Raw genomic sequence first — 27,124 nt, forward strand, 5'->3', positions numbered from 1 at the left:
GAATGTCAGAGCGGCAAAACATGAGGAGATGTCAGAAATTCTCTGAGCGTTTCCAGCTGCTTCTGATGGGAAGAATGTGAAGCATTTCACTCAAATTCATTCACAAAACGGACCCATTTTTAATGCTGATGTCAGTCGGGACGTGATAACATCAACTTAACCTCTGAGCGCGAATGAGCTGACATTTATGAAGGTTCAATGCATTAGAACAGAAAATGAACAACAACAAAAATTATTGGCAGTTTTTGTAGCTTTACAATTAAAAATATACAAAACAGAGACTAATTTTAGCTTAAAATGGTAAATGGTCTTCTATTTAAATGCAGATTTATGCCCAAACTTGTTAAATTTGTTCCATATTTTTGGAATTAAAAGAAACACTTTCTCATTCATCCCTTTGTCTGTACTTTAAATAACATTTGCTGCTCCTTTTCCTCAACAATTTGAAGTAAAGAATCGTTCCTTTGCACCAGCAAAGTGTTTTTGAGGACAAGGAAAAGGAGAAATGAAAGCTCGGAGGCAGACAGACAGGAGACTGAAGCTGAAAGCTGTGAAGAAGAAACGCTGGAAAACAAAGATGAAAGGCGAATTCTGAGCGTCCTGAAGGGGAGTGAGAGGTTTTGTTCTCCTCCGTCTTGTTTACAGGAAGTGCTTTTAAAGTTCCACAGATGGCTGCATTCACAGAAAGACGTTTTATTGCATTTTTTGGGAGCCTCGTAAACTGCCTTCACCTTCGTTTATGTGTGGGAAACTATGATTACCGCCGCCGCTGCTGCCGCCGCTGCTGCTGCTGCTTGGCTGAAGGTTCAGCTCAGGGTTTTGTCAAAGAACCTTGATGTCCTCGCTGTAGGTCGGTGTCACCAATGGAAGAATGATCTGGCTGTGAAAATGTGCTCCTCTTGATGTTCGATTTTAACTTTTTATAGCAAAACGGAGCTAAAAAAACAGGTTTAGAACTCAGTAATGTGTCATGACTTCTGTTTTATTTTGATTTAATTCTCATTTTTAGAGGTTTTCTGTGAACTTCTTCAGTCCATAAATGGTTCCGTCCATCTTCCCTGGAGGAACCGTTGGGCTAAAACCACAGAGACTTCTATTCTCCCTGAAAAGCAGCATCTTTGAGAACTTCTTTAGACCTGATCTGACGAGGAAATTTGCTTCTGCAGGAGGATTTGGCCAAAACAGTTTTAGTTGATTTGTTTCTCAGTCGGATGTAAACCGTCTTCTGGTTTGTAATTACGCTTATTGTGGAACTTTTTCTTTTTTTAGTTTCACACACGTGTTGATGATTAGACTGGTTTCATTCCAGGTTATGTTTGGATGGAAAAAGGCTCAAACGGATAATATGTGAGCTTGAGGTAGATTAAAGTGGTTTTTGGTGAAAATTTAAGCTGAAAAAACTTTATTAGAACAGAAAATACTATTTTCGTTTTAGAAAAGGTTAGATAATAAGATTTGGTGGAAAAACTCTAAACTCTCGTGTTTTTTTTAAATTATATTTATGTTTTTTGCAACACATTTCCATCCCAAAGTCGTCACTTACTGATGTTTTGTTCAGGACTTCTACGCGCCACTTTTTGATGTTTTGGATTTGCCCAACTCGTCATTTTTTGACGTGCTGGGTGTACGTAAAATCAAGGCTCTGCTAACCTCGGGACGCGGTTCCGGATGCTGTACTGCACACAGACTGGTTCTCAGGACACGACCAGTACCGGTACCCTAACCTGGCGCTGGACGCGGTACTGGACCCCAACTAGGTACCACATGTGGTACGGGGAGCGAACCGTTATCCAGTTAGAGTACCGGTATGCTCCACGTCCCGGTACCGAATCGGTTCTAGTTTTCAAAGGTTGGGACTTGGGATGTAATGGGAACAGCCAGCACGCCAAAAAAAAATGAGTTAAGGACACCCAAAATGTCACATTTTGATGAATTGGGAATGAGAATGTGCTGCTTTTTAGCCAAAATCAAAAACTTCTGCCATTTTCTTGGACATAGTTTCTGCAGAGCACCAATTTTTAATTAAAAATTTACATTTGAGTTGTTTAACGGGACCATTGGTGCAGCAAAAACCCCGCCTCCCCTTTCCATTGCTGAGAGCGTTCTGTTTACGCGCTCTACCACTAGCTTACACAACATAAGCAGTGAAACAAAAATTGGTTGGAACATCAGAGCTATTAAAAAAAAAATACCTCTTAGTTGTGGGCGGGGCTGTTGGCATGGAGCAACTCCGCCCCCATTTCCCATTTTTGTTGCTGAAAGCTCGGAGCAGAGAGCTTGTGACCCGCCCAGCAAATTTTCTTTTCTTTTTTTACAATTTTCTTTTTCTTTTGCAAGCTTTCAGCTTTTATAATAAATCCTCTTAAAAAAAATAACAAAATTGGGAGAACACCTTCTAAACAACACAAAAATATATAAATAAGTTAGGTTTCACAGTGTTTCAGCTCATTTTAATATTGTAAATTTAGATAAAGTCAGATCTTACTGGTTTGACATACTCAGCTAATTTTCTACGTCATAAATACGAACTTTTTCAAACTGGATTTTTTCGTCTCCTCCGGATTCACAGCGATTTGAATGAAGAATTACTCAGAAATGCAAATTTAAGCTTAAATTTCCTCCATCATCAGAAAAATGCCACAAAAACCTGTAAAAGACTCAGTTTTTATTGGAGTGGATCTTTAAATTAAATAAAATAAAATAGGATAAAATTGAATAGAAATACTTTAGTCATCCCAAGCTGGTAAATGTGGTTGTTGCAGCAGAATATATACTATTTACATAAGATATAAAGAATGAATACAAGAAAACAAAATGTAGGGAATATTACAAGCAGTGTGCAGTTTAAGGCAGTAATGACCAACGATAATTATCTGTTACATGTTGTTATATACTCTTATTGCTGATGGAAGAAAGGTTTTTTTGTAGCGATCTCTAGAACAGCAACGTTGTCTGAGCCTTTTGGAAAAATTGGACAAATTCTCCCCCATGAAATCCCACAATGTTTGCAAAAAACAGTGTCATCCTGACTCTATCCTGTTTGGTTTCAAAGGCTGTTCTTTTTTAAGTTCCACCCGTACGTCACGTCTCCTCCATTTGACTTTCCGCTGTTCCCTCTTCCTGCGTCCGTCCTCTGCGCTCCACTTTCCCTCCTTTCCCGCCTGTCGTCTGCATCGCCGCCTTTGTTCTCCGAGCTCGTCCGTGACACACAGACCAGCCGGTGACGCGCCGAGACCCAAACTTTTCACATTTTCAGTCCAGTAGTTCAGCTTTAGAGCGCCGCAGGTCAAACTGGGATAGAGTAACTGTTTGTCAGCTCCAGACAGACCCCCAACCAATCATGTGTGCCCTTGGCCGGCTCCCAGAAAAGCTGTCTAGCCAAAATACAGTGCAGCTCAGGCTGCTAAAATCACGGGGTAATCACAAGAGGAGCGTCCCAGCTCGGAGTGAGAACATGAGCTGAGAGGGGCAGGATTTGTTCAGGGCGGCCGTCTGTGAGGTCCATCTCTGAGTCGAGTGTTAATGCTTTTGCAGGTTAATGCATTTGGAGATTGCTGCGGGAATGGATGCACTTTTTACGCTGTCAATAACGGCTCTCAAAGCTTCAAGCACACTTTTTTACCTGACACAACGAAGGTGAAAGGGGCAATTTCTTCATTCCTGTCATTTTAATGTGCCGCCACTTTTAGATAAGGATGTCAGAGTTTGAGTCTCAGCTCTTCAATTGTGAAGCACTTATAGAGTTTTATCATAGAAGAGAAAGCCGCTGATAGTGGATGTTTTGCATTTCCAATTTTTCCAGCCAGACAAAACCTATCAGGGAAGGATTTTCTTTATGTTGCAGCTGAAAGGACACACAACATCATTATTAAGGGTGTGTATTGGCAAGAGTCTAGCGATACGATACGTATCGCAGTATACTTATATCTATATGTATTACGATATACGTATTATTGAAATCCCAAGACTGTACCAGAACAATTTTTCCAGGTCTGTAAACTTTAACGCGATTAATCAAAAAGAATTAACACGTTAATATTTAGTAACGCAAATTAATTACACGTTGTGAAGAGTCATTCACTTTGTTCGGCAGGCCGCTTCCATTCAGCGCCCTTGTTAACCCATAGTGTGGTTCACACGAGACGCGGAGCGCTGCGGTCCTCCGCGGAAGGCTCGCACAGTGCAGCGGATTCTTTCGCCGTCTGCTCTATTTTGTGCGCGAGCTAAGAGCGATCCGAGTCAATTCTGGCAGGAAGTTAGATCAAGATACATGAGAAAATCAAAATTATTTTCAAAATACAACCAATTTTTCACAATAAAACACATTGATTAGCAAATGCGATCCTGTTTTTGTATCTACACAGAGATGAACAAACAACACACACACAGATCAATGTAGTGGGCCGACTCCGGAGCGGGGATGGGGCTGGGTTTTAGGTGTAAAATGTGTCAAAGTCGATATATATTTATATATGTATATATGTATGTATATACTTACTATATACATACATATATAATATACATATATATATATATATATATATACATATATATACATATCTATAAACATTTATATATACATATATATGTGTGTATGCACACATGTGTATATATATATATGTATATTTATTTATAAAAGTATGTATGTATATATGTGTATAAATGTGTTATAGGTTGAGGGTCTGAGAGGCTGTCAGCTAGTGAGGGAAAGAGTAAAGAGATGGATGAAATGGAAGTGGGGGCAGGATTATCCCTGGTTCACACCAGACCTGGAAGCACTGCTTCCATTCCGCGCCCTTGTTAATCTATGGTGTAGTTCCCACTAGATGTGAAGCGCCGAGTTCCTCCGTGGCCGTCTCGTGCAGCCATCGTTTTGGCGTCTGGTCTATTTTTTGTGCAAGCCGTGAGTATCTCAAGTCTGGCAGGAAATTACGTCAAGACACACAAAGAAAGTCTGGTCAATTTTCAAAATATAAGCAACTTTTCACAATAAAATACCGCGACTGACAAATGCGATCATATTTTTGTATCTAAACAGACAGTAAAGTTCAAAATTAACACACAAAAACAGACACTGAGACACACACAGATCAATATAGTGGGCTAACAACAGAGCGGGGGGTGTGGTTTAGGTTGTCTGATGATGGCAACTGGTGTGAACTGGAGGATAAGGGGATACCGTGCGGCGCGCGCACTCCGCCTGCACACCACTCTGCAGCGCGTCCACGTCCGGTGTGAACCAGACGTCACTTGGTGCCAACGGTTCACAAGAAGTCAGAGGTAAATTTCTGTTGAACTCTGGTCGCTCTGCAGAAACTATGTCCTAAAAAACTACATGTTTTGTTGATTTAAGCTAAAAACGGCTTAATCTTAATTAAAAAAAACACTAGGAACGGTTTGAAAATAGATGATTGGAGACCTTCTTCCTTTAGAAAAAACTGATTAGAGTGACAAAAACGAAGAAAGAAATGGAGTTTAAGGGCTCATTACTCGTGTACTTGCTTCCTTCCTCTGCAGGTCATCTGGAGCTCAGCCAGACCAATTGTTGCTCATTTTAAACAGTTTCAGCCTAAATTTAGCCAAAAGTGCAAAAGGAAAAAGGTTCAATTGAGAGATGAGTTATAAAGTATTTTATTCTCACTTAAGATATTAAAGGCGACACACAAAGGCCGCTCCGGAGAGGGAAGGTGATGTTCTCGCGAAATCCCACTGAGACGGAGGGATAATCAGACAGACGCTGTGTCCGTCAAAGCCTGCGCTTGTTATTACTATTCCACACCAGACCTGAAAATAAATTCAATTCAATGTAAGATGAGAGACGCAGGATGACGGAGATCAAGCAGAGAGGAGCCCAAAAATAGAGCAACAAAACAAAAATGATGTGACAGATTTTCCTGTTTGGATCTGCTGTAAAAAACAGAGCTGTAAATACAATTTATTCACAATTTTATTCTTCCAAACACTTTTTTGAAATTGTAAAAACTCAATCACACTTTCAGCAATTTAAGCAATTTGGCATAAAAACGTTCAGCTTGTTCAGGACGTTCCTGCTTGTACTTTTGGTATTTGTACATTTTAGTTTTCTTAAGAATTTAAGCAATTTATGCGATTTTATAAAATGAATGGAACATTTTTCAAATTTATGCAATTAATCCAATTTATAGAAATTTAGAATTTTTTCCCCCCATAATTTTTAGAATATTTGTGTTGTTTCTGCAAATTATGCAAGTTTGGTATCAAAACGTTCAGCATGTTAAGGACATTAATGCTACTGACGTTTTTTAAGGCTAGGTTTGAACTTAGCTAATACTTTTGTTAGCAATATGCTAACATTTTTGGCTAATTTGGCACCTACTGCGGTTTTTTGGTCTAATTCTGAGTTAAAGTAGTATTTAAGCAACGTGCTAGCCTTTTTGTTGCTATTTTGGCATCTACTTAAATTTTTTGGGCTAACTTTTTGTTAAACCAATATTTTAGCAACATGCTATCTAGCTTTTCTTTTTTTGGTCTAATTCTGAGTTAAGGTAGTACTTAGGCAACATGCTAGCCTTTTTTATTTTGTTAATTTGGCATTTACTGAGGTTTTTGGGGCTAATTTTTTGCTAACCCAATATTTTAGCAACATGCTAGCTTTTTTCACTAATTTAGCATATACTAACGTTTTTTGGGCCAATTCTGAGTTAAGATAGTAGTTTAGCAATATCCTAGCTTTTCTAGCTAATTTTACACATACTAAGGTTTTTATTGAGCTAATTTTAGTTCATACCTTTTAAAGATTTTTTTATGCAATTTTTCAAGAAATTCTTCAAATTCTTTGTGCAATTTCTGCAACTTTTAGCCCTTTAGTAACTTAAGCATTTTCAGCAAATTACAGCAAATTCCTTTAGCATCTTCAGCAAAAAGCTTCAGCATATTCAGTGACCATATTCAGCAAAAAGCATCCCCACTAGCATTATCACAGTTAATGCAACTTTTCTAGTTTGAATTAGCATTTTATTTTGAAATAGTTTCTAAATTTCAGCTATCATCTTCATCTATATTCTTTCTCGTCCAGTTTTCCTCAGTTTGTTTCCAAAGACGGCGGCTCCTCTTACCCTCTTTCACGTGTTCAGTTTGCTTCATTCTCACCCAGTTCAGCTTTGACTTTCTTATCTGCGGAATTCCTGAAACTGCAGCAATTTGAGTTCAGCTAAACACAAACATTTCTGCGTTTCTGCTCGCTCCCTGAATCCCAGCGTGTCCTTGGATCCTAACATCCTTGATGTCATCTCGTGTTTGGTTTGTCTAACAGCAGCTAAACTGAAGCGCTTGCATGGCCAACTTTGAACATGGCAGATGAGTCTCGACCTTGAAAGTTTTGCTGGTCAGAGTGAAAGACAGCTGAAAGTTGAAGGCCAAAGTGACAAAAGAAAAAGAGCCTCTTGAAGCTCCGTGGGAGGATTTAAAGTGTGGATGCTACTATGACTGTTAGTGATATTTCCGGAGCTTTTAAAGACTCACTCCCATAAAAATTGTGTTTTTAACATCTTGAGGCTTTTTTCCGATGATGGAGGACATACACTATATTACCAAAAGTGTTGCCTTACCATCCAAATGATCAGAATCAGGTTTTCTAATCTCCTGTTCTGGCCACAGGTGTCTAAAATCCAGCAATCAGACATGCAGACTGTTTTTCCAAACATTTGTGAAAGGATGCTCCGCTCTCTAGAGCTGTCATAGGATACCATCTGTGCAACAAATCCAGTCGTGAAATCTCCTAAATGTTCCACAGTTGACTGTCGGCTCTATCAGAACAAAATGGAAGAATTTGGCTACAACAAACTCAGACCCCAAGTGGTGAACTGATGGAGAAGAGTCAGCGGATGCTGAAGGTCGTAGTGCAAAGAAGTCATCGGCTTTCTTCGCGGTCAACCTTCATGTGACCTTCAGATTAGCCCCAGTCCAGTCCCCATAAAGTTTCATGTAATGGGTTTCCATCATCAAGTGCAATACAAAGCGTCGGATGGTGTAAAGCACGCCACAACTGGACTCGAGAGCAATGGAGACGCCTTCTCTGGACGGATGAATCACGCTTTTCCATCTGGAATTCTGATGGATCAGTCTGGATTTGGAGGATCCAGGAGAACGGGACATTTCAGACTGCATTGGTGGAGGAGGAATGATGGTGTGGGCTTGTTTTTCATACCTCTCAGTTCCAGTGAAAGAAACTTTGAATGAAACATTTTGGACTCTTCCATCCTCTTGTGGGAACAATTTGGAGCAACCTCTTCCTCCTCCAACATGACTGTGCACCAGAGCACAAAACAAGGTCCATAAAGACATGGAGGACAGAGTCTGGTGTGGATGAACTTGCACAGAGTCCCGACCTGAACCCCACAGAACACCTTTGGGATGAATTAGAGTGGAGACTGAGAGCCAGACCTTCTCCCCGAACATCAGTGTGTGATCTGACCAATCCACTTTAGGAAGAATGGTCCAGAATTCCTAGAAACAAACTCCCCAACCTTGTGGTTCCTAGAGAAGTTTAAGCTGGAATAGCTGCAGAAGGTGGACCAACATCATGTTTTACTCTGTAGGTTAGGAATGTGATGGTGCTTCAGTTCATATGTGAGTCAAGGCAATACTTTTGGATATATAGTGTATATAAAGAAAATTAAGCTTAAAATTGTATTCCTGAGTATTTCTTTGTTCAAATTGTTGTGAATCAAGAGCAGACAAAGAAATTATTTTTGAAAAAGATTATATGAGTGTCTTTGTTTTCCTAATTTGAGCTGGAATCTGGATCAGAACTGTGTGGATGGATAGCTTTGATATTGCCATTTTTGTTACACCGCTAGCGTTCGGTTGGGGGTGTGAGGGTCTGTAAGCTAGCAGGAGAGAGTCTAAACAGACGAGTCTCCACTCTGAATATGGCAGCTCTACACCGAAAAGCTAAATGTGAGTCTGAGGAAAGACATTTTCTGAACTGGACCGTTTACTCATATTTTCATGTATTTTCATGATACAGTAGTTGGTCATACCAGTATTTGCCAAAGTATATGTACCTCCTTATACATTTGAAGTAAACTTCTCAGACTTTTCTACAACATGCCTGCTTGTGTTGGCTACAAATGGCACCAATTTAAGAATCAATTGATGTCAAACACAAGCCGTGGCTTTGTCACCACCGGCCCTGGTAGAAGTTCTGTTTACATGCTGGGGGGAATTATAACAGTAGGTGGATTATAAAGAAATTTGATTCTCTTGAATAATTACAGAAAAAAAGTTTCAGAAATCAAATAATTCAGCACAAAAACCTTCATGTAAAGGTATAAATAAAAATCACTGTCTTTGTGTGTTTGTGCAAAAAAGTCAGAGTCACAAGAAATAAAAATAAGAGTATTGAAAATATTATGTCGGTAAACAAAATAGTGTTCGTTTTATTCACCATGATAGTTGTAGACTTAAACTACTTTTACTTAACCAGTTTTAGTGAGATTAGATTACATTAGCAGAGAAAAACGGAAGAACTGCATTTATTCTGATGTGATTAGAATTCTTTGTAACAACTGTCCTTATTGGGGAAAACGGGCCAAAAAAAATGGTCAAAGCTGTACGGGACACACACGAAATATCAAGGTCATACACCGCTCCGTGAACCTGGACAGTGAACACATTTCTTTCTACTGGAATGCTCCGGGTGACAGGTTGTAGTAAACACAGCATAAATAAGAGTGAGACTGGATAATTCAGCTGCTCTGCCTTAAGATGCAGCTGCTCTTCCGTAACCTTCACGACCCCAGAAAACCCAAATACCCGCAGCACCCCTATGAGTGCATGAGGCTGTAGGTTTTAGGAGACAAACCATCTTCTTTTGTCAAAGACTTTGTCAAGGATCAGGGAGGAAAACACTGAGAGGATCCTTGTTTAGCTGTTAGATTGTGCTGTAATTAGTCATTAATGAATCCATTTTAGCAGGAAAAGCCTCATTTTTAGGTATTTTCATTTAAATTAAATTTAAAAAATCAAATTACAGCTTAAAAACTACCTTTATGAAGTCCATCTTTATTTGCACCAACAAGAGGTAATTTTCTTTTCAATCTCAAGCAATTAAAAAAAACTAAACAAAACACAAAAACAAAACATCTGGTCCAGAGTGCTCAGATTTTACACGTTAAGAGGCATTTTATTTATTTATTACACCTTTTATATATTTTTTACATTTGAGAACACGACATTAGCTACAGATTAAAAATGAGATTAACACATTAAAAAAAACTGTCTATACAAAAAATAAAATAATTTGCCTGTAATTAATTCATTGTCATTAATTAATTGTGATCAACGCGATAATCTGACACCCCTAAAGTTATAACTGTCTGTTCTGACGTCTCTGTGCGTTTAACTCAAGGAGGCAAACTTTTTCCGTTCAGGTTTAATGAAGGAGGTTGTTGTCGTCAACCATGAGGATTGTTAGGTTTCCATATTTATTTTTTTGACACAACATCATCAAAGAGATTCACTGATCATTCATCCAACTGTATTTTTGTATTTTTATTTTATATTTTCTTTACTGATGATTATGAAGTTTTTAGCCGGTCGCTGAGAGCTCTGTTTGAGCGCTAACGTGCTAGCTTATAGCCTCAAGCTAACAGTAGCGCTGCAAAAATAACAACAAGCAAAACTGGATCAATCCAGTTGTTCAGTTTTGGGGCAGAATCGCAATCAGCACGAGTGTTAAATGCTCATTGTGTCTCGCACAGCTAACTGTGAGTGGGCCAGGGGGAGGGGTGACTTTGGCCCCGCCCATTTCTGTAGCTGCCTGAGAGTTCTCTAGCACCTGATTTTCTGATCCAGCGAATTAAGAAATAGTCAGAACTCAGTTTGAATCATAAGTTCTTCCACATAGGTGAGAAGAATTCTACAAGAACATGTTAAAAACACATTTTCTTTGGAGTGGGTCTTTAAATGTTGTCCACAATCTCCCTTATTTATCTATATTTAAACCTAAAGTGCTGAACATAATTAAAAAAGTTGAACATCCGACCAAATGCTTACTTGATTTGTCGTTCTGAGTCATTCTTCTCACCGGTGACGTGTTTGACTGTAATGACTCTCAGAGTAGAGACTGTTCTCACAGAGGATCAAGAACCACTTCACGCACCTGCAGGTGGAACATTTCATTCCTGCTCTTTTAAACGCTTCTAAAAACACTGAACAAGTGAAGCAGCAGTTTATGTCAGAAAATAGATTAAAAAGAAGATTAAATATTCGAAAACAACAGTTTTTAGGGCCTATACTTGGATAAATGAGAGAAGAATTTGTGATCAGTTGAGTGAGAATCTGTAAATTTAACAATCAAGGACCAAAATAATGAGGTCAAAATTTAGGAAAATGCAAAATATTTCACTTTTTAAAATCCACCAAAATAAGGAAGTTTTACAAATTATCTGCATTGCAGAAAAGATCATGTTTTTTTTATTCTTTCTCTCTTGTTGCAATTTTTTAAATAAATCAAAGTCAAATTCTAAAAAAGTTCTTGAAATTCTATGAAGGTTAGAACAGAGTATTCTGTACATAATGTTCATCAGAGACTGAAATATCAGACTTTTAGCATAAAAACAAACTTTTGTTTAATGTGTTTTCCTTCTCTCCCCACAGGAGATCCGCCCGCTGCTTCCTCGTCTCCACGGTTTGAAACGTGACAAACCAGCTCGTGGTTCAGGTGAGGAGTGGAGCATCATGGGTAAGAGCTGGATCCGTCCTCCGTTCCTTATCCGCTCATTCAAGCATTTTATGAGAATCACTTGACACTAATGTCAGGAAACATTTTTCTGCCTTTAAAGTATCCTATTTTTTCTTTAAAATTAAGCACAATATAAGGAATAAAATGGATTTATTTGCAGCACAAAAACCTTAAAGGTTATATTATTATTTTCTACTTTGCATCCATAACTATTTTTTTTTTATCTTGATGAATTAACATTTTGTTTTATTCAAGTGTCACAAAAAATTGAGAGAAATATACAGAGATTGACATAGTGAAAGGAAAAAATATATATATATATAAATACGATTTAGCAGTAATGTATTTGTTTCAATACAATAAATATTACGGCCACAATGAAAGAAAAAAATAATATATAATAGAATTAGGAAAAAGTTGTAAAATTTTTGAAAAAATAAAAAATAAAATGCAAGGACAAAATTATAAATTTAGAAAAAATTTGTAAATTACATAAAAAGTTGTCTTTTTTGTAAAAGTAAAATTGTAATTTCCTGAAAATAAAACATTTACTAAAAGTAAAGCAGATTCATGGAGATTCTTGACAGTCTATTTCGTTCCTCTGGATTGTTTGGAGCATAAATTCAACAGGTAATAATTGAGTGTCTTTGCTAAAACTTCTTAAAAGATAAATTATTATTATTTTTTTAAATACCTGATTTTTTGCTTGTAAAATTATGCGTTTTGAGTCAGAATTTGATTACTTTATTCTCATTTTCTTTTTTAATTATACATATATTTTCCCTCAATTTTTTTCTACTTTAGTGTTGTAAAACTGACTTATTCTTATTATTTTACGACTTTACTATCATATATATATATATATATATATATATATATATATATATATATAATTTAAACTGATTACTTTATTCTCCTAAATTGTAATTTTTTTTTTTTAGTTTTACAATTTTCCCTTTCTAAAATGTTTCCGACTTTACTCTCTGACTTTAAATTTTTCTCTTTATGTTACGACTTACTATCATATATATATAAATAAATATCTATATAAAAATTTAATGGTGATCCTGATAATAGTCAGTCGTGTTTTAACAAGTTGGAGAAAAATAAATATTTCATTATACTTTATTGTACTAAATAAAAAAGTCATTGTTTTAATCTTAGGGATCTGCAACCTTTCGCACTTAAAGAGTTGTTTAGGTTGATTTCTCACTGCAGCAGGAGCCACATCCTTTAGAAAAATAAGACACTACTTTGTATTTATTTTATTTTCATGTGAAATATAAATAAACTATTATTTTTTTGGCATGAGTCAAACAAACTTCATGAGAAAATCTCCTTTTCCCCCCAAATATGAAACAGTTTATAACTTTTAGCAGAGTTTCACGAGACTTCCTTTCAAAATAAAAGACTTCCTGTATCACATAGGATCATCTGGATGGAGCAAATCTAGCGTTTTATCCAGAAATTCATCAATCTAACTTTCTAAAATTAAAGTACAGCTAATTAATTGTAATTCTAGAACCATTTTGCGCTCTTAAAACACTGGAATTTGTCAGTGTTTAGTTCTCGATTACGGTTACTGTGTTTTGGAAGCTCGCAGAGAATTAAGTTATTTTACTTTTTTATAAGTTTTACTTTAAATTTACTTTTTAGGCTAAAAGCCTTGTATTTTTGTCTTTAATCAGAGAGCCACAATGGAGGCGTAGAAGATTCGGTTCTAGAGCTCAGTTTTAAGTGATGGGAGAAATGTCCCTTTGTGGTTGCCGTATAAAGAGAGAATGTGTCTCAACATCTGTTGGTCCCTCCTGTAGAAAACCTAAAGCTTTCCAGCTCTTATGTTTTTGTGTAATCGTTTTGTTGTGTATGCTGAGCTTAACTGAGGGGATTATTTGTGTTATTGAGTCTTTGTGGTGAAGCTTAAACAGATGCAGAACCGGGAGAACGGCTCATTGTCCAGAAAGTGGGTAAAACGTCTCCGTCTGCCTGAGACCAAACGAGCTTCAGGCTTTGGTTTGACACCTGAACCAACACAGACCTGCACAGTTTCAAAGCCGGGACACCAGCTTGATGGATTACACATGCACGGCCTCACGAGCACGTGCACAGGCCCACAACTGGAGCCTATAGATTCGTTCTGAGCCTATAGGTTGGCAGTAATGCTCTGTTTACCCAGGTGTGTCAACGAAAGAAAAGTCCATCAACCTTCGGCGAGCTCGCCACAAAGATGAAATGTTGGGCGTTTGAAAGTGCGTCTGTCCCGTAATTACACGGTGATGAAGGGATAAATGCGTTCTGTCATGCTGATGTGTTCTCAAACAGACACCTGCAGTGTGAACTTTCCCTCCCTCCATCCTCACCTCCACCCATTTCACAACAAATGATGTCTGCCGCTGTCCGCCATCTCCGTCTGTCGGCGGGACGCTGAACGCTTGCTCCGGCTGGGGGGATTCCTGGCAGAGTGATTTGGTTCTGATGTCATGTAAATCACATTGCCAGGGATTTCCAACCAGCCGGAGCTGGAACTCCTGCAGGACTCCAGACGCCGAAGGCCGCCTGATCCCAGCGTCCACGCCGGCGAGGATCCGTCTGCACTCCAGTCCTCTGACACCACAAAATGAAAACACCTTTAAAAATATTCATCGCTCAGCATGTTGTTAAGGTTTATTTAAGTTACGTCCTTTGGAGGAGAACATATCCACACCTGCACCCCCTAAACTCACAAAAACATGAGATTATTTCACCTTTTTTTCGATTATCTCTGCTTTATTTGGGAGTAAAAACAATATGGAAGCAAACCTACGTTTATCTGACAACCAATGTGACCTGAATGTGAGGGAATCAACAGATTTAGTCAGATAATTATAAGTTTGCAGTCTTAAACCATGAAAAAAACACAAATAAGCGTTTTCATGGGTTTCTGTCCAGGCTGGCTGTGACTCCGCCCATTTACCTGTGGAGAAGTCACTTTATATTTTAGCTACAATGCATTTAAAGACTCACTGAAATGAAAATGGGGTTTTTAGCATGTTCTTGTAGCATGTTTCTCATGATGAAATATATATATTTTATCATTTAAGCTTGTTTCTTTATTTCCTGGTAATTATGTTGGATCAGGAGCAAATAAAAATCTACGTCTTCGTTTTCCTCGACTTCTTAGCTGTCAAACTGTACGGCTGCATGACTCCAGTATTTTTATTGCGCTGCTAATGTTATCTTGAGGCCATAAACTTGCACGGCAGCGTGCAAACAGGGCAGGGGAGGGGAGGAAAGGGGGCGGGTTTGCACCAACAGTCCAGTCTACAACTCAAACACGAATTTCTAATCAACTATTGACGATATGTATCAACATAGGCTTTTTGATTTAGGCTGTAACTGCATACTTATACTTAAAAAGATTGTTGTGAATGATTTTACAATAAAGAAAAATAGAGTTAATGAAGTTACTGAAACTACTTCAGCATCAGCTAAGCAAGTGCAGCCAAGAGCTGCAGCTCTGCCTCAGCGCTGCTGTTGTACGGAAGCAGCAACACTCAGATTCACTCAATGGGTCCTGATGACCTTGGAGATGATAAGACCGAGCAAATGTATCTCAAAAGTTATCCAACGCGATATATATCTGAAAAAATATGCAGTTTCTCTAGTTCAAGGAACCAATAGAATATTCAGTAAAAAGTGATGCTCCAAACTGTTTCTCATACTGTTTTCTCACTCAAAATCTAACCACAAATGATCTTTTTTTATGTTTTGTTTACACTTAAAGTTTGAGTTTCTGTTGCGAAATGGTCAAATTAAGATGTTTACAATAATAATTTTACAAAAAGCGGTGAAACTGGACACCCCCAACCCCCCAGTTAAACTCCTCCAAGAGAATCTGGCCACAGAGAAAACATTCGGTGCTCGAAAATGAATAGCCAGAAGCCCCTCCCCCTCCCTGAGCCGGACGCAAAAACATCATGGCGTCCAAAATATGTGGAAATCCTCGACCAGAACTTTTTAGGTTTATTTTAGAAACATGCTAGCTGTTTTGGCTAATTTAGACATTTTTCCAGTTTTTAGGCTAATTTGAAGTTTAGCCAATATTTTAGCAATATGCTAGCGTATTTGGCAAAATTACACCTTTTTCCCAGATTTTTTTTTGAGTAATTTGGAGTTTAGCCAAGATTTTTATAATATGTTAGCTGTTTTAGCTAATTTAGAAATTTTTCCAGTTTTTAGGCTAATTTGGAGTTCAACTAATATTTTAGCATTATGCTAGCTGTTTTGGAAAAAGTATTTTTTTTTTTGCTTTTTTTTTAATAATGTGGAGTTCAACTAATATTTTAGCATTATGCTAGCTGTTTTGGAAAAAGTATTTTTTTTGCTTTTTTTTTAATAATGTGGAGTTTAGCTAATATTTTAGCAATATGCTAGCCGTTTGGTCAAAATGACAAATGTCTCCTTTTTTGCCCAACTTGGCATTTAGCTAATATTTTAGCACGCTTTTGGCTTCAGCATTTTCAGCTATCAGCTTCAGCGTTTTTAGCTAGCTATCAGTTTTAGCATTTTCAGCTATCACCTTCAGCGTTTTTAGCTAGCTATCAGTTTCAGCATTTTTAGCTGTCAGTTCCAACGTTTTTTGCTATTAGTTTCAGCGTTTTTAGCTAGCTTTCAGTTTCCTCATTTTCAGCTATCACCTCTAGTATTCCAGAATACATACGCAACTTTCCTTTCCAGCTAAATCTTAGGAAATTCCTGCTGATGGAACCAGCTAACTTAGCGAAATTTCCACTTCCGGCTAAAGATATTTTCGGTCGCCATCTTGTCCGTGACCAGAGGCCCAGAAGTCCTCTGGAGCCAGATCCGCCTGACGGTGACAAAACCAGCAAATGTCCTCGATAAACAAGGTCTTTTTTTGTGCCTGAATTCAAGCAAAAAAGATTCATTTTAAAATAAGAAGGTTTTAATCCGTTTTTGACAGATTGATTTTTTTATGTTCTACATTGTTTTCTTTTTTAAAATATTCTGAACAAAATCACAGTTTCACCTGAAGCTGAAACTGCTTTACGATTATGCTTTAATTTGTCTTTGTTTAACCTTGAGTGCATTCAGAGTTTGTTACATAAAAAAATGAATTTCAAACTTCAAAGAAAATGGATTTATCATTGCAGATTATAAACATAATCTGATAATCTGTCAGCCTCTAACTGTAGTTCAGTTACTCTCACTTCATGGTGGGCGTCTCCTGGCAGGGATGCTGCCGTCATGATGATCAGAGGAGGAAGTTCAGCTTCAGCGTTTCCTCATTTTCTGAACCTACAGTTTTCTGATCAAACACAGAAATGCCTGTTGTAGCGCCTCTTTGTGGTTCTGCCCTGCGAGCTGGTCCGTCTGCGGGGACGGGAGGTGGTCTCCCGGTGGGTTTGGTGGAGGTGAAGGGCTTAGCTCGCTCCGTGAACAGTTCAGTCAAAACTATGTTCACAGTGGCTAAGTTCCGCTCCTCACAAACCTTTCCGTCACCTGCGAGCGGTCAGAGAAAATGTGAAAATGATGTGTAACTGAGGCGGCTGATTACAAGGACACACAGACAGAAAAGTGCTTCAGATTTTTATCTCCTCCCCCTGTAACTCTGAGACAGGAAGAAGTGTTTCTGTTCAGAAGTGCTTTTGATGAAAGAGGCTGCACCAGATTTTCCAAGAAAACCATTAACTCAACAAGACGTACAGCCTCCAAGACAATAACTCGCTCATTTTCTTAACCATTTCTTGTGCTTCTTTGGCAGCAGACAGAGGAGAGATTGTGACTGGGGAGGGAGAAGCTGCGAGGAGGACGAGGAGGACGAGGAGGACGAGGCCACGCAGGAAGGAAGTACAGGAAATGTCCCATCAGGAAAATAAGGAGCAAATGTAATTGTGAACTCTGAGCTCGTTTACTGTCTGGGTGGTCATGAAAGCAGAGCTCCGATTGTGTATGTTGTGTACTTGAATGTTTGCGGCTAACTGTGTGTTGGTGTTCAACAGGCTTTAGATCACGTCAGAGTTTTAGAAGATACAGAAATCAAGATTATTCCTCAGGAATGAAATCAGAAGCACAAATATTAAATGTTTATAGTTTCACATGAGCGCAAAAAGGTTTACTGCAGATAACGAGCAAGCCAGCACTCATCTAGGGAGGAAATGAAAAATATTTTCTTGATTTTTTTCTTTCAGGGTTAAAATATTTATTGAAGATTTTAGATTTTTTTAATAATTATTTTTTATTGTCTTTGCAACATATTTAAATATCAGCACAGACTTTCTTAGCAATGTCAACCTATACTGTATTCTTTCTAACAGGGTTTAAAATATAACAATAATAGTAATAATAATACTAATAATAAATAAACAAATAAATTTGGAAAAAAATTAAGAAAAATCTATAAATTGTTATTCAAAGCTTAAAGGTCTTAGTGAAGAGGCTGTCTTGAGACTGGTAAAATGGAGAAACGGTGAAACAGAAAAATTGTGTTTTTGACATGTTTTAGTTACATTTTTCTTATTTTGGAGGACATTTATGAAGAAAATTAACTTTAAATAGCAATTCTGATTATTTATTTATTCAAAAAAAATTTTTCAAATGCTTGAAAAAAAAGCTTATTTGTGACGGAGAAGATATGCTGGGCGGGGCTAAAAGCTCCCTGCTCCGCCCCATTCGGGTGGATCCACTTGTAGACAAATAGATCCATGAACGTCTTTGCTTTCCTGCACTGCTAATGTTAGGTTGGGGAATAAGGGGCTGTAAGCTAGCAGCAGAGAAAGCAAACAAAGGGATGATGGGAAGATTTATTTTACAGGTTTTTTAAATTTTTGATAAAAATAACAATTTAGAGACAACTGGAAACAATTTGAATCAAACGATGAATAGAGTGGAACTTTAAATTTATCCTTTTAACTATGTTTTTTAAATTCCTCCATTGGAATCTGGCTCTAAACCATTCGGCTGGACAGCTCTGATATTGGTCGCCATTTTTGTTGAGGAATGAGGGGCTGTAAGCTAGCAGGAAAGCATGTAAACAGAGAGCTCTCAGCAAGTGGGGCGGGGTTGTTCTCAACAATTCCGCTCACAACTCAAAAGTGAATTTCTAATTGACTCTTGTCACTCTGCACAAACTGTCCTAGAAAACAACTGGATTTTAGCTAAAAACGGCATAACCATAATAAAAAAACACTAAAACAATTTTAAAAAAATGAAACAATTAAAATAATAAAAATAAAAATCTATCTATCTATCTATCTATCTATCTATCTATCTATCTATCTATCTATCTATCTATCTATCTATCTATCTTCTGATGACTGATTTTTAATGCACATTATTTTTTTTTCTTCTTGATTGCTTGAAATAAACCATTTCTAATCTAATGTAATCTAATCTCACTATATTCTCTCTCATCTTCTTTTTTCTAGTAAAAAAAGCGTTCATATAAATAAAGGAGAAGTTCACAGATATAAATTTATGTCAAAGCTCTTCATGCGTGTTATCAAAGTAAAATATTATGTTGGTTTATTTTAACAGTGAAGCTGAAATAAAGATGAGTCCCTCGAAGATGTTCCCCCAACTCATCCTGAAAAGTGTTTTATGAAACAGTTTTTGTTTCCTGTTTGCTGCAGAGCCGTGCAACCGCTCGGGCTCAACCTCCAGTGCCTACTGAGCTGATAACAGTTTTACCTGAAACAAGTACTGGCTCAGTTCAGCAGGAACCGGAGTTAGGCCCTCTAGAGACGCCAGCAGCCGAGCTCACCTGTCCCGCTCAGATAACAGACCTCATTAGCACTCATAATCCGTCTGGATAGCAACGGAGCTCAGAGCGCCAACGACAGGTTGGACTTCATCGGGGTCATTCAGCAGGAAGCCATCAGAGCGTGGCGCAATCATCCGTCAGTTAGAGCAGAGGAAGTTGATGATTTTAACCCTTTCCTCTCTGGATCCCTGTGATGGAGGAAATCTGCTTCTGCTGGTTTGTTCACGCTAAAAGATCACAGGAGCAGAGTTTTTCCAGCTGATCTCACCACACCCGAGGCTGCAGAATCCTTTGACATCCCTGTGTGTCTTCAGATTAGGAATATGAAGCTAATAGAATATGTAGAAATTAATGCATGAAAAGCTTTTATTAAATACATTTTTTTTGGAAATACATAAGTGTGTCTGTCTTTGCAAAAACAATCTCTTTTATACACTTTTATTGTTCCAAAAGGCCTGCTGTACGGTGGCCCTGAAGCCCATATCACATCAACAAATCTGTTGAGTCGCTGAAAATGCTGAAGAGATTTGCTAAAAATGTAAAAGCTAGTAGCCTATAGTGCTTACAAACTAGCTAAACTCCAAAATAGCCTAAAGTTCCCCAGTAAATTAAATCAGTCAAAACGTTAGCCTAAAATAGAAGCTAAACTCCAAATTAGCCTATAAAAACCTAGTAGATAACAAATTAGCCAGATACGTTAGCATGTTGATAACATATTAGCTAAACTCTAAATTAGCCTATATAAACTCCAGAAGATCACAAGTTTTTCGGAAATGTTACCAAGTTGCTAAAATATTAGCTAAACTCTAAATGAGCCTATAAAAACCCAGTAGATGACAAGTTAGCTAGAAATGTTAGCATGTTGCTAACATATTAGCTTAACTCCAAATTAGCCTATAAAAACCCAGTAGATGACAAGTTAGCTAGAAACGTTAGCATGTTGCTAACATATTAGCTTAACTCCAAATTAGCCTATAAAAACCCAGTAGATGACAAGTTAGCTAGAAATGTTAGCATGTTGCTAACATATTAGCTTAACTCCAAATTAGCCTATAGAAACCCAGTAGATGACAAGTTAGCTAGAAACATTAGCATGTTGCTAACACATTAGCTAAACTCCAATTTTTTTTTTCAAAAATTACTATAAAAAATGTAAACATATCCCATGAATATATTTAAAGGCTTGTTGCTGAATTACTTAAAATTTTGAAATTTGAAGACTTTCTCATTCATCTTCTATGGAGCATATTTTGTTCAATATTTAAACTATAGTGTTTAATAATACCAAAAGAACGAGCTGTAATGTCCTGAACAAGCTGAACGTTTTAATACCAAGATTACTAATATGGCTGAAAGTGTGATTGAGTTTTTACATGCCGACAATCGTACAGAAAGAAGCAGAAAAATCACCATGTTTGAATGCTTAAGCATTCAAACAATTAAAACCAATAATTTTTTTATTTACTTTTATTGTATCAAGAGGCTGGGGGGTGGGGGCACTAACAATGATGGTGAAATTATAGAATTTCATTAACTCATAGGGAATGTGTAAAAAATATTTTCATGGATCCCAAAATCCCTAGCAGCACTCTTGCTAAAAGGCTTTCTGTACGGTGGCCCTGAAGCCCAAATCACACCAACAAATCACTTGAGCAAAACAACTAATGATGAAAATTACATTTTAGAAAACAAAACACATTTTTTTACATTGTACTTTCTTTTTTCCTAAATTACTTTTATTTTTCAAAATGTTTTTTTTTTTTGTTTTTTTTACGTTTTGGTTTCTTAATGCAATGCTGTGTTTTTTAAATATTTGTTTTGTGATCTTTAAATGTTTTTAAATGATTCGTTGATGTAATTTGGACTTCAGGGCCACCGTACTGCTGATGTTAGAATATGTCTGTTGTTTCAGAGATCTGACCAATATTGCAATAAATTTACTGAATTGAATCTGTGTTTTTGCACATTTATTTCAATTGCCTGTTTGCTTCCAGCTCTATGACGGATGAAGTAAAGTCTCAGAGCAGCTGCACCACACCGCTAAAGACACGAGGAGACAGCTGCATCCTGCTGCAGGATCTGCTCACACAGTCATGTGTCCCTAAATAATTAGATATCATCCAGGAACTGTTCAAACTATTTTTTATGGCTATTTTTTTTTAAATTAAACTATTAATTGATTTTTGTCTTTATCTCTTCAAACTGTTTTTGAATCTTTCTTCAAAGACTTCAAAAGGGATGTCACACCAAAAAGTAAATACACAAATAAATAAAACTCTGGGATTGTACAGGAAATTCTAAATTAGATTTATTTTCTTTAAATGTTTTGATGTCTCCAACAATCAAATCAAAGTGAAGAGAAAAATACTATAATTTAGAAAAAAAAAGCTTAAGGGTGCTTGAAAGAGAAATTTGGAGGTGAACAAAAAGGATGCCTGCAGAGATAATAGTCGCCAAAGATGCATCACTTTGATTTTTATTTTTTTGTCGTAAAAGATAAATTTGAATATTTTTCTGTTTATCTGTAAATTTGTCTGAAACTTTTAAATTACAATTGTGCAGTGATGTTTTGTTGATTTAGGCTTAAAGAATGACATTAAGTTTTTAGAAAATAAGATAATTAGTTCATTTTGGAACCAAGTTCTATCAAAACTTTAGGACTAGATTTCTGAATAAGAAAAATGAAGGTTCATGAGGTACATTGATCCAAACTTAGTACTGAAGCACAGATGAGGAGGAGAAATGCTGATGCTCCAACACCTAAAAGGAAGTTTTAAGGTTGTATGAAACGACAACAAACTATCATGATAACATACAAAATTAGGAATTTAGACTGAGCTCTGCAGATCTGGCCTGACTTCAATCCTCTCACATTTTTTCTGTGAGATATGCTCACATACGTTCCTGTCGGTCACAAACACGCGAAGCCACAATTTTCCGTGACAGTGTGCAATCACAACACTCCAAAACCTAACCAGAGTCTGTGCTGAATGACTGTCCTTGGAGGGCTCGCAGCAGCAGCTGCCTCACTTCAAAGAAGCAAATCAGAGAACATAAAAATGAAAAACATAATAAAAAAGACATGATGCTCATTAATGCAATTAGAAAGGAAAGTTGCAAAAGGTCTGGTAAACCCAGACAACCTGTCCTCGCTTTCAGGAGGTAATGAAAGGAATAAAAATGGTGCTTAATTGATGCGTCACTGCGTCTAAATATTCAAAAACCAGAGAGCGCACAGAAATGATCACTCACCAGCTGAACCTCTAAACCTCTGAGCTTACATTGTTCATCTAAAGCTGTTTGAACATTCAAGCTAATGTTTGTTTGACAGATATTTAGGGGAAAAAAAATGTATTTCTGTATACTAACACTCTCTAAAGCACAAAGTCATATTTTTATGGAGGATAAAATATTGAAAGTTATTTAAGGTTAAAGTTAATTTATTCTGGAATATTCCTGCCTTTTATTATTTATAATTATGTTAAAAAGTTACAGTTTAAAAGTTAAAAAAAAATGGCATTCTGCTAGCTTTTTGGACTCTTTTGGCAATTACTAAGATTTTTAAAAGTTATTTTGGAGTTTAGCTAATATTTCAGCAACATGTTAGCTTATTTGGCTAATTTGGGCGTTTTCTTTTATTTTTTCTCAATGTTTTGGAGTTTAGCTAATATTTCAGCTACATGCTAGCTGATTTGGCTAATATGGGCGTTTTCTTCTATTTTTCAGGGTGTTTTGGAGTTTAGCTAATATTTTAGCAACATGCTAGCTGATTTGGCTAATTTAGGTGTTTTATTTTCGCTTTTTAGGCTGTTTTGGAGCTAGGCTAATATTTACATGCTAGCTGTTATGTCTTTTTTTCTGGGTTTTGTCCAGTTTTTTAGGCTATTTTTTCAGCTACATGCTAGTTGTCTTGGCTAACTTAGTTTTTTGCTTGTTATTTTCAGGCTGATTTGGAATTGAGCTAATATTTTAGCTGGAATTGGCTTCAGCATCTTCAGCTATCAATTTTAGCATCTTCAGCTATCAGCATTAGCATCTTCAGAGGTTCAGCTTACAGCATTCACACTAGCATTATCACAGGTAATGCTATATCTAGTTCATAATTATGTTAAAATGTTACAGTTTTAAAGTGTTAAAAATGTAGTTTTATTGTTTAATGTTTATCCTCTTCGACCCGCGACCGAAGGTGTGTTGTGGATTTTGGCCCCTTGAGTACATCCCTGCTCTGAAGCATAAAAACAACTCAGTTCACACACTAAACTCCCTAAATGTTCACAGTTAAAACAGTTTCAACCTTTAAACCAGATGTGACACTTTTAAATGTTGATTTAATCAAGTTAAATGATTTTTCCTCTTTTGCAGTTTCTTCATTTAGAAAAGCATCAACATGATTCAGCCGATCAGAGTTGTTTTTCTCCGTATCACCAGGCGCTCTGGTGCCAGCTAAGTTAAAGCAGATGCTGCACGTATGAAATACAGATAAAGCCAAACACAGTGTGCTTCTGATTTCAGGCAAACATTCATTAGCATATTATTTCCTGAGGCTTGACGAGGAAACGGGGATGAATTTCTATTTCTAAGCTGCTTTTCATTAAAAAAAATACAATTTTGGATGTCCAAGTCCAAAAATGGTGCAACAAGGTTTTAATAACGAGATTAATAAATGCATTTCATCTCATTTAGATATTATATTTATATATTATATAAAGTAATGGTGTGTTGGTCCTCTTTCCATAATCTGTAGATAGTAGATCAGATTTGAAGCTCCAGCAGATGAAAGAAAGTCTTTAGTGTACAAAATGGTTTGAATTTTTTGTTAAAAAAAAATGTAATCTTTATTTTGCCTTAAAAAAAATATATTTTTTAAAAACAATCAAGTTTAAGACAACGACTCCGTCTCTCTAAGACATGACCCCACAAACTGAGCCTCCAAAGCCTCCGTAGTGCTTCTTTAATCTTGAAAAACAATTCTAAACAATTTTAATAAATGATAAGTTGATAGTTTGGGTTAATTTGTTTTAGGTAATTAATTATTATCATATATGTTTAGATTTCTAACATGTCAGATAACAAATGATCAAATTGATTTGATATTGATCAATCTTTGTATCTTTGTTTTTAAGTGCAAGAAATAAATCAATTTAAATTGTAAAAGGTTAAATTTACGGTCCTCTTGGTCTATTATTCAAACACATTTAAAGTTAATATTCTCTTCTTCTGATGCACAACATATAGTTACTGCTCAGAGGAATTAAAGTATATTATTGCATTTACATGTATTGATTTTTTAAAATCAGATTCTGTATCAATGTTATTTATATAGTAATACCAAAAAAAAGAACTAAAGTCATAATAACAGAAATCATCAAATTTGACTTTCTCACATTTATTTCAAGTAATTCTGTTGGATCTGATCTGACACAGAAATCAATAAACTCCATATTTGTATTACAAAAACAAGTAATAAAAATCATCACAGGGAGTAATTATTGGGACCATCTACACCACTGATTATAAGGCTGAAAACATTCAAATTTAAAGACTTAGTCCATCATTCTGTCCTAAAACTTATGTATAGAGCACATCAAAAGTCTGCTAAATAACGTACAAAAAAGCTTGGAAAAAGAAAGAGCAATTACAATCTAAAAGGACAGGAAATGTTCAAAACCAAATAAATTCAGAACAAAATGAAGGAAAAAGTGTTTCGGTGCATGTGTCAGACCATGGAATAATAGTAGAAAGTCAATAAGAGTCCAGATCAATTAAATACATTAAAGAAAACTGAGAAAAACAAATGCTCACACAGTATGACTTATGAGGTCGTTGGGAACGGGTTAAAATAAAAATAAAAAATTCTGAGGTACTTGGTTTATTTGGATTATTTATTCTTTTATTGTTGTTTTGCTGTTTGTTTCTTTTGTGTTTTTGTTTTTATTTGTCTGCTTTTTTTCTTTTTTCCAACCAGGTGACATATTATCGTTAAGAAACAAAGACATTAATTTGGTTAAATGGGGCAGAGACAATAAGTCTTCTACTTTCTGTCCCCTTTCATTTTCATCTAAGACAAGAGTATCATGAAAGTTTGTGTTGTGTACTATGAAAATGAAATAAATGAATAAACTAAGCTAAGCTAAGCTAAGCTAAGCTAAACTAAAGTATAAATAAAGTTTTCTCAACATGGGGTTTTGTGGCTCTCGCTGGGCTTTGGTCAGTAAGAAACGGAACCAAACAGACCAAACAGAGGCTGCATGTGTCAAAGTAACATGGGCCGGATCCGGCCCTCCGGGTAATTCTATCCGGCCCTCCAGATCATTTTATTTATTGTTATTAATGGCCCGATGTTATCTTGCGCTCATTTCTAACTTGGATAAATATGACAACATTCATATTTATGGAGAGTAAAATATTGAAAGTTAAGTATTGGATAATATCCTCCGAAGTGTGCATTATGAGAATTAACACACGTATAATGCACACTTCGGAGGGTATTATCCCGCGTATACCATGGTCATTTACAAAAGAAATAAACATTCAATCAATATTTAGTACTTCATTCTCCTTATTTCTTTGGTTTAGCACATTTTTTCGCAAAAAGTGGACTATTTCGTCCTAATATTTCAGCTACATGCTAGCTGTTTTAGCTAACCTAAGTTTTTTTTGTTGTTGTTTGTTTTTTCTTTTTTAGTCTTTTAGGCTAATTCAGCTGGAATTCAGCTAATATCTTAGCTGGCTATCAGCATCTTCAGCTATCAGCGCTAACATCTTCAGCTGCCAAATTCAGTTGACAGCATTCACACTAGCGTTATCACAGTTAATGTTATATATCTAGCTCATATTTATGTTAAAAAGTTATGGCTTTAATGTTTTAAAATTTAGCATTCTGCTAGCTTTTGGGATCATTTTGGCATTTACTAAGATTTTTTTGTCTATTTTAGAGTTTACCTATTTTTTCAGCTACATGCTAGCTGTTTCGGTTAATCTGAATTTTAGTTCATAATTGTGTTAATAAGTTAAGGTTTTAAAATTTTATAAATGTAGTTTTAGAGTGTTCAATAAATGTGTATCCTGTTCGGCCCGTGACCTGAGGTGTGTTTGTGCGATTGACTTTGACAGCCGGGTACAGACCGTCTAAGGTCGCAGACCTCTGAGCTAGCATAGCAAGAAGAGCAGTCGTGGTATAAAATACTTTTTGACCAAATTATTCTCTGTAGGATTTGAAGCTGATTTTCTGATGACATTTTCAGATTTTTTTGGGTGTTTTTAACATGTTCTTGTGGCATTTCTCTGATGATGGGGACACAAATTAAGCTCAAAATTGAATTTCTGATTTGAGTTTCTTCATTCAAGTTGCTTTAAAACAGGAGCAGACAAGAAAATACAATTAGAAAATGATCGTATTTGTGACAAAGTACACTGGGCGCCCACAAGCTTCTCCAACAGGATGGGGAAAGGGGGGCGGGGTTGCTCCACAGCAGTAGTCCCACCCACAACTCAGAGGTGAATTTCTACTGAGTACCTGCCGCTCTGCAGAAACTATGTCCTAGAAAACAACACAGATCCTTTGATTTTGCCTAAAAAGAGCAGAATGGTAATTAAAAGAGCTCTCTTTGTTAACATTTTTGCCAAATATTGTCAAAAAT

General features: G+C 36.6%; 2 long non-coding RNA genes across 3 annotated transcripts in view; one reads left to right on the forward strand and one right to left on the reverse strand.

Annotated features, from left to right (window-relative positions):
• The window catches only part of LOC112147585, a 20,737-nt gene extending 2,029 nt beyond the window's left edge, over positions 1–18,708 (forward strand). Inside the window, exons 1-3 of one of the 2 annotated variants that reach the window (XR_002919480.2) lie at positions 5,156–5,280; positions 11,641–11,725; positions 17,487–18,708. This is a non-coding gene — a long non-coding RNA (uncharacterized LOC112147585). Of the gene's footprint in view, positions 1–5,155; positions 5,281–11,640; positions 11,726–17,486 lie in introns of those variants that run through there. The other variant, XR_004949549.1, reaches the window with a different exon arrangement.
• On the reverse strand, positions 16,848–20,042 carry LOC112147586. The gene is made up of 2 exons (XR_002919481.2): positions 19,485–20,042; positions 16,848–17,224 (listed from the first exon to the last, which is right to left on the reverse strand). It is a non-coding gene; the product is annotated as an uncharacterized LOC112147586 (long non-coding RNA).
• Between the last annotated feature and the right edge of the window lie 7,082 nt (positions 20,043–27,124).

The sequence above is a fragment of the Oryzias melastigma genome, linkage group LG17 (genome assembly GCF_002922805.2).
Source record: "Oryzias melastigma strain HK-1 linkage group LG17, ASM292280v2, whole genome shotgun sequence".
Classification (NCBI taxonomy): Eukaryota; Metazoa; Chordata; class Actinopteri; order Beloniformes; family Adrianichthyidae; genus Oryzias; species Oryzias melastigma.